Source organism: Engraulis encrasicolus, unplaced genomic scaffold, assembly GCF_034702125.1.
Source record: "Engraulis encrasicolus isolate BLACKSEA-1 unplaced genomic scaffold, IST_EnEncr_1.0 scaffold_94_np1212, whole genome shotgun sequence".
NCBI classification, from domain to species: Eukaryota; Metazoa; Chordata; class Actinopteri; order Clupeiformes; family Engraulidae; genus Engraulis; species Engraulis encrasicolus.
Window position 1 is genome coordinate 53,545 of NW_026946302.1, and position 7,171 is coordinate 60,715.

Here is a 7,171-nt window from a genome sequence, read left to right on the forward strand (position 1 = left end):
ATAAGGGTGGTTCCCCTCTTGGTTTCCGTATGGAAAGGAAATGGAAAGAAAATTGAGTAAAATCAATGAATTCCAAAAGATTTTTATATGACAGTGAAAAAGATAGGCCTACACATTTCTGGTAAATTTGTGTAACGTGAAACATATAACATTTTTGAAACTGCTAAATCTGATATTGAAACTGCTATCAGTCGCTGATATATTATCCTTACAAATAACAGATAACATAGAGAAACAAATGATATGGAAGAAAAATGGTAAATATCTTACTGTTTCTTGAAGTATATAGTATATGTCATGTATTATTTACTCCTGAAAGTGGTCTCTTTTGGCGTTTCCTCATTCAAAATTATTAAGTGAAACTGTATGAATAAAGAACAAAATGTACATGCCATTTAAATGTGTATGATGCAACATAGAAAGCCACCATAGAATGCCTTTATGATACAAACAGAAAATGTATAGCCTATATTTATGTGAATTTACACATAAAATGTACATTTCACCCTGAAAAACAGGAATTAAAAGCTATGAACATTTTATGAAGCACGCAAAGAAAGTAATGGTGTTATACAGTACATTATATTTGAATGCCATGTACGTTTTGTACTTCATTCATACCAGTTTCAACTAATAAGTCTGTATGAGGAAATACCAAAAGGGGTCACTTTCAGGAGTAAATCATATATGGCATGCACATATTTAGATGAATACTTGTACAAGGGCTTACTACTTATTCCAAATTTTCCCCTGTTTTATTTCTGTATGGGTAGTCACCATTGCTTGGACCACTAACTGCAAATGTGCAGTTGCACTTACAATGATACAACACAAGATGATGACATTGAGCTGCCTTGGTGGATGTTTGTGAGTCACCATTTTAGTATTACGCACCATAGGAGACCACAGGTCGATGTTATGGTATACCCATATGGAAAGGATATTGTAAAACACATACACAACTGTTTTTTTTTTTTTTACAAGTTGTACACATTCTAAAAGATTTTTCATATGACAGTGAAAACAAATGTTAATTTTTTTGAAAATGTACTCCTGAAAGTGGCTCCTTTTGGTGTTTTCTCATACAGAATTATTGGGTGAAATTAGTATGAATAAAGTACAATTTGTACATGGCATTTACATGGCATACACATTTACAGTGTATGAAACAATTACTTTTTTGTATATAATGTTTTGTTCATATCATAATTCTGTATGGGAAAACACCAAATTCTCTGTCTCTGTCTTCCATATCAGAGCTATTTGCCTTATGTCTCTCACTGCTGCACTAAAACTGACAGGATTTGTAACAATTTATGATTTGTGTGACCGTTGTTAGTATTTAGGCTACTGTTAATCTTTCCTGTCTTTACAGGCTGAGATGTATTTAAGACAAATATTCTTAATATCTCTATTATGTTCTTAATATCCCTACAGAGCCAGAGGAAATAAGGATCTTTGTCATTGGGCAAAGTGGATCTGGGAAGAGTGCAACAGGAAATAAAATCCATAATCCATAAATACCATCAACCTCCCCTGTAACATTAAGCTGTTAAAGTAAAGAGGAGAGACTGAATGCACCATAGTGGTTGTAGTGGATACTCCAAGTACTGTACATTTCAGATTAATACCATTGAGATGTTTAAATGCATCTCACTGTGTACCTGGTCCTCAATAGTCTACTAGACCATTTTACTGGTGTGGAGTAATACTGTATGTGAAAACTCTTCAGTGGTTGTTTGTGGAAGAGGTATCACATTACACCATCGTCCTGTTCACTGGTGGAGATGAACTAGCAGAAGGTGTTACCAATCACTGATCAATTAATTTGTCAATAAATTGTTTCCTAGTCTCCCAGTCTTCAGCAACAGAAGTGAGGATCCCTCTCAGGTCACAGAGCTGATGGAGAAGATCAAGATAATGGCGCAGAAGAATGGAAGAAACTACATGAAGGCCAAAGACTGGACACACAAGTGCCTGTATCTACTTGCTAGTACAGTGACTATTGGAGTTGGTGTTGGTGCTGCCAGTGGAGGTACAGGAGGATGAGTTCTAGTGGCTTTTTTAGCATCTGCTATTGGAGCTATTGCTGCTGCTGTTGCTGCTGATGGGGGTAAACCAGCTGTCTCTGTAGCTGGACATGCTACTGCTGCTGATGGTGATGGAGGCATCTGACTTGTTCCTGTAGCTAGAGATTCTGGTGGTTGTGGTGTTGGACGTAACCACCCAGCTGTAGCTGTTTATGTAGCTGCTGCCGTAACTGCTCTAGTAGCTGTTGCTGGAGCTGGAGCTGGTGTGGGCTTTGTTTCTGGAATTGTCGCTGGAGTTGTTGTTGGATTTGTTGCTCTTTCTGCAGGTGTTGGCAGAGCTATTGTTGTTGCCGTAGTGGGAGCTTTGGCTGGGGTTGTGCCTGGTGTTGGAGCTGTTGCTGTTGGAGCTTATGCTGTAGCTGTAGCTGGAGATGTTGGAGCTGGAGGCGGAGTTGGTGCTGGAGCTGCTGCTGTGGGACTGTGGGAGGTTGCAATTGGAGCTGTGGTTCTTGGTGCTGGAATTGCTGGTAAAGCGACAGCTGCAATTTTTGCAGGAGCTGGTACTGCTACAGCTGTGCTTGAAGTGTTTGATGACAAAGACATACGTAGTACGCGTTCAGGCGATATTAGGAATTTTTGGTGGAGCAGCTGTTGGAGTAGGAGTGTCTGCAACTGTTGGAGCGCATGCTGATGATGTTGATTTACTTGGTGCTGGTTTCGCAGCTTTTGTTGGAGTGATTATGGTTTTGGTTGCTCTCTTTATGGACGTCCGTGAAGCTGTTGGCGCTACAGATAAGCTAGCAGGATTTGCTGTTGTTGCTGCAGTGTCTGTTGGGGCTGCATTTGGAGCATCAGGTCTTGCTACAGGAGTAATCATCACAATCACATGTCAGGCAGTGACACGGTGGTTATATAAACAAGACTAGAGTCCATTTTATGTTAGTTGGGTACAACTACCATAATTCTACTAGTTACACTCCCTTGTACTCTCTCATGATTTTGGTTTTTATGTTGCTTTATTATCAACATTACGGTGAGTTTTCTGTTGGTTGTTGGCAACATTTAATTCAAACCAACACAAATTAAAAAAATGTATTTCATTTTAAGATACTATCGGATCCAATCCAATGCAATAAAACCGGTGGCTGGGCCGAGGTTGGTTGTTCTTGGTTCCCCTTGTTTTCATCTAAGCACTTAATTTAATGCCATATATGCTGCAAAAATTGTTTTTATTTTACTGTATGTTCAACAGAGACAACACAGAAACCTGCTTTAATATTATAATCAAGTAAATTGTTAAATGGGTGATTATTTGTGTTTTATTGCTGACTGTTGTTTGTGTTCATCTGGCATTTCCTCACCTGCATGGCAACAGATGAAGCACCAGGGAAGTGTGAATTTCCATCCAACTTCAAAATGTTTCACCTTGAAGTTTATTCAGTTCTGTTCTGATGATTACAGGACATAGACATTACAGGACATAGACATATACAGACTGACATAAAGTGCAAGACAGGACGGGTAACAGTGATGGACTGGCAACAATAAGTGGTCAATAATAATTACAGTACAAATGAACATTTAACATTTAACATTTAACATTGAACATGTAAGCAGAAGATAAGATAAATATATAATGTAGACATTACAATAATAGAAATAATAACAGTGACAGTAGCAATAGTAATGTAAGGTTATATTTGTTTCTGAGTTGGCAATGTATTCATGTATTCTATGCCATGACAGATCACATGTATGTTACAAAGATCCAACCCAGAAACCAACTGTAATATTATAATAAAGTAAATATTGGCGGCATATATTGGTGGTTATTTGTTGACTGATTGTTTCTGTGTTCATCTGACTTTTCCTAACCTGCATGGCAACAAATAAAGCACCAGTGAGAAGTGTGAATTTCCAGCCAAACTGGATCCACATTTAATATGTTTCACCTTTCATCTAAAAAGCCTACTCTGTTTTGTTCTGATGATGGGGAATCAGACGCTGTGCAATGCTAATATAAATCTGAGATGCAAAAACCTCTAAGTAAAATGTACTGTAACTAGTGTGTGACGTCAAAGCATGCCTTCCCCACACCTACATACAGCATGCAGACAGGTACTATTCAGGTAGATGGATTCAGATGAAAGGAGAAATGAACAGAGATGAGGAGGAGAGGAAAATATAGCTGCTCAGTCACCGGAGAAGCAGAGGGCAAATATACTTGTATGCTCGTTTATTGGGACCCTGAACTGCAGCTAAATGTAGAGCACACCTGGCAACATAAGCTACATTGGCACATATGAAATCAGTTCCCGATTAAAGTTCCCTCTGCTATCCATCTGAGCATTACTAGCCAAGCTGTCAGTGGGGGAATAACAGGACTCTTATTGATAGGTGAGGACAAGGATGGGTAGAGCAAGGTCGCCCCAGTCAGCTGCAACTTCGAACATAGGTCGTGTGACATCTCCAAATGTGTTACTTTTCTAAGCTTGTGTGCGGATGCGATGCCATGTTATGGCTTGTTGGTTTGGGGTGCCTTGAATATTTTCATGAATTGAAAGGGTGCCTCACCTAAAAAAAGGTTGAGAAACACTGGCCTATACATTGTTTGCTGCAACAGTGTGAGTTATGTGCAATCTCAAGTAGTTTTGACGTGCACTTTGAAGTAATTCTGATCGGCTGTTCTTCCCTTTAGATGTTTTGTATTATTTTGATGCTTTGTGTTTTTTGTGTTAAATTCATTTATTTGGTTGGTGGGGGAAGTAATCAACCAGTGCTCTCCCCATCCACCTCCATGACTGAGGTACCCAGAGCGAGCCCTATCTCACGCCTTTCGTAAAGTCTTCACGAAAAAAATAGATTAATTTTCGTGGTGCATTCACGTTATTGCCCGTTTTTCGTGGTAGGGCAACGAAACGCTGCCTATTCACTTGAATTGCCCCACTGCTGCTATGGTTATCCAAGCGTCTGCAGGGGCGGGGAGGGGGTGCTGACAGAACACTGCTGATACACTCGGGACTCACTAATTCGACGCCCTTTCGGTACTTACGCCTTATGTCCCCTAAACCTAAACCTAAACCTAACCTTAACCCTAAACCTAAACCTAACCCTAACCCTAACCTTGACCCTAAACCTAACCCTAAATTGCTTGTTTGAAATGTTTGATTACCATGTAACGGTAGGCTACCGAAAGGGCATCAAACTAGTGGGTCGCTAGGCAACAGTCAAGTGAATAGGCAGCGTTTCGTTGCCCTACCACGAAAAACGGGCAATAACGTGAATGCACCACGAAAATTAATCTTTTTTTCGTGAATACTTCACAAAATGAGTGAGATACGGTTGCCTGAGCATGGTACTGTCCCGCCAGACTGCTCCCTTGGGGCGCCATTGAGGGCTGCCCCCTTGCACGGGTGAGGCATGAATGCAATTTCGTTGTGTGCAGTGTTCACTTGTGTGCTGTGGAGTGCTGTGTCACAATGATTTGGAGTTGGAGTTTCCCAATGGGCTTTCACTTTCACTTCACTTTCATATATTGCTCTGAAAGAAATGACCAAATTCCAACAAGAGCTTCAGTGTCATGCAGCATTAGGAAAATCACAGATTAATAGCACGAGATAGGATGAGATCAAATGTTAGTCATCAGATATTGAAGATGTGCATCACTGCTGTGGCATTCCTCACTACACCCTGTGATGAAATCAGACTGAGGGTGGAGACTGAGTGCACGGGAACAGATTGTAGATAACAGTCAACCAACAGAAAGAAGCAGCTACTCTCCACCAGCAGAAGTGACAGCGCACACCAGCTACCTGTGAAGACAGACATGGCCAAGAAAGAGGCAAGTAAGTACATTTAAACTGATGCTCCCTGTTCAGTGTTTCCATTCAGTCCTTCTGCACTGAAAAAATAGTATACCTATATCATCAAATCATTGTTGGGTACTACTTTATAATGCAGGAATAATGTATGATTCACCCTTTAATGTGTTGTATTATAGGTTGGTAATTTGGTATGACAAGCTGGCAATCTTTGAGAGTGTTTGTTTATTTCATTTTTTCAATATAGATCTTGTCCATGTTACTTCATAGTTTTTATGATGTATAGTTTTGTTACGCCCAAAATCAGTCGCTTAATATATTTTACTCTCCATCTCTTAGCTCGTCTCGGAAACCAGTCAGACAGGATGAGTAGCTAAATGTTCTTCTTCTGTTTATCTCGTGGTTTTATCATTGGTGTGGGGGCGGTATTTGTTTTGGCGCCAGAATCAGCTCAGTACCTCTGTGAACTACAGTAGCTTTCATAAAGGGTAAATTAAACGATTACTTTGGCTGAGTGTTGATTGACCAATCACAACGCAAGAAGAGGTCAGACACTGGGTCTTTCTCAAAATCAAGGACAGTGTCTTTCCAAGTGTATCAGCCAAATTAGTCACGCCTGGTGATTGGATAATCTTTGGTGACCTCAACAGGCTATCCAATCAGTGGGTGTGACTAATAAAGAGTATCCAATCACTGGGTGTGACTAATTAGGCTGATACACTTGGAAGGACACTGTCCTCGGTTTTGAGAAATACCCAGTGTCAATACTCTCGTGTTTTCCATCTCGTCAAGATGTTACAACAGCGGGTCTCCAAACAGCCTCCCCACTAGATATTCGACCCGTGCCTGCAGTTCACCTGCGAGCGAAACCCATAAGCCTGGCAGCTAATCCTCAAAATTGTCCTCGCTGTTGGTTGAAACCTCAAAATATTACGGTAACACTTTACTTTACGGATCGCTAATAAGGTGTTAATGTCATAGTAATTTATCAGTAATTTCTGTCTAATTTTATGGTAATTACTGTTTGTTATTAGTAATAACAGCAAAATAACCATATATTTCCAGTGCAAGTACACTATAATTTCTCATTAATAACAGCAAAAATAACCATTGCATTTATGCTGTAGTTTAAGTAATAGTAGGCTAATGGAACCAGCTACTGTGTCATCATAGTAGTTAGGTGGTAGGTATGCCAGTAACGAAACGGTATCAGCCGAAGTAGTTTCATACTAATAAGGCTACATCAGGGCCGTAATGTGTGCAATATTTCCTCTTCCTATGTTATTGCATAGAAACGACCACCTAAGCATTCTTGTATTA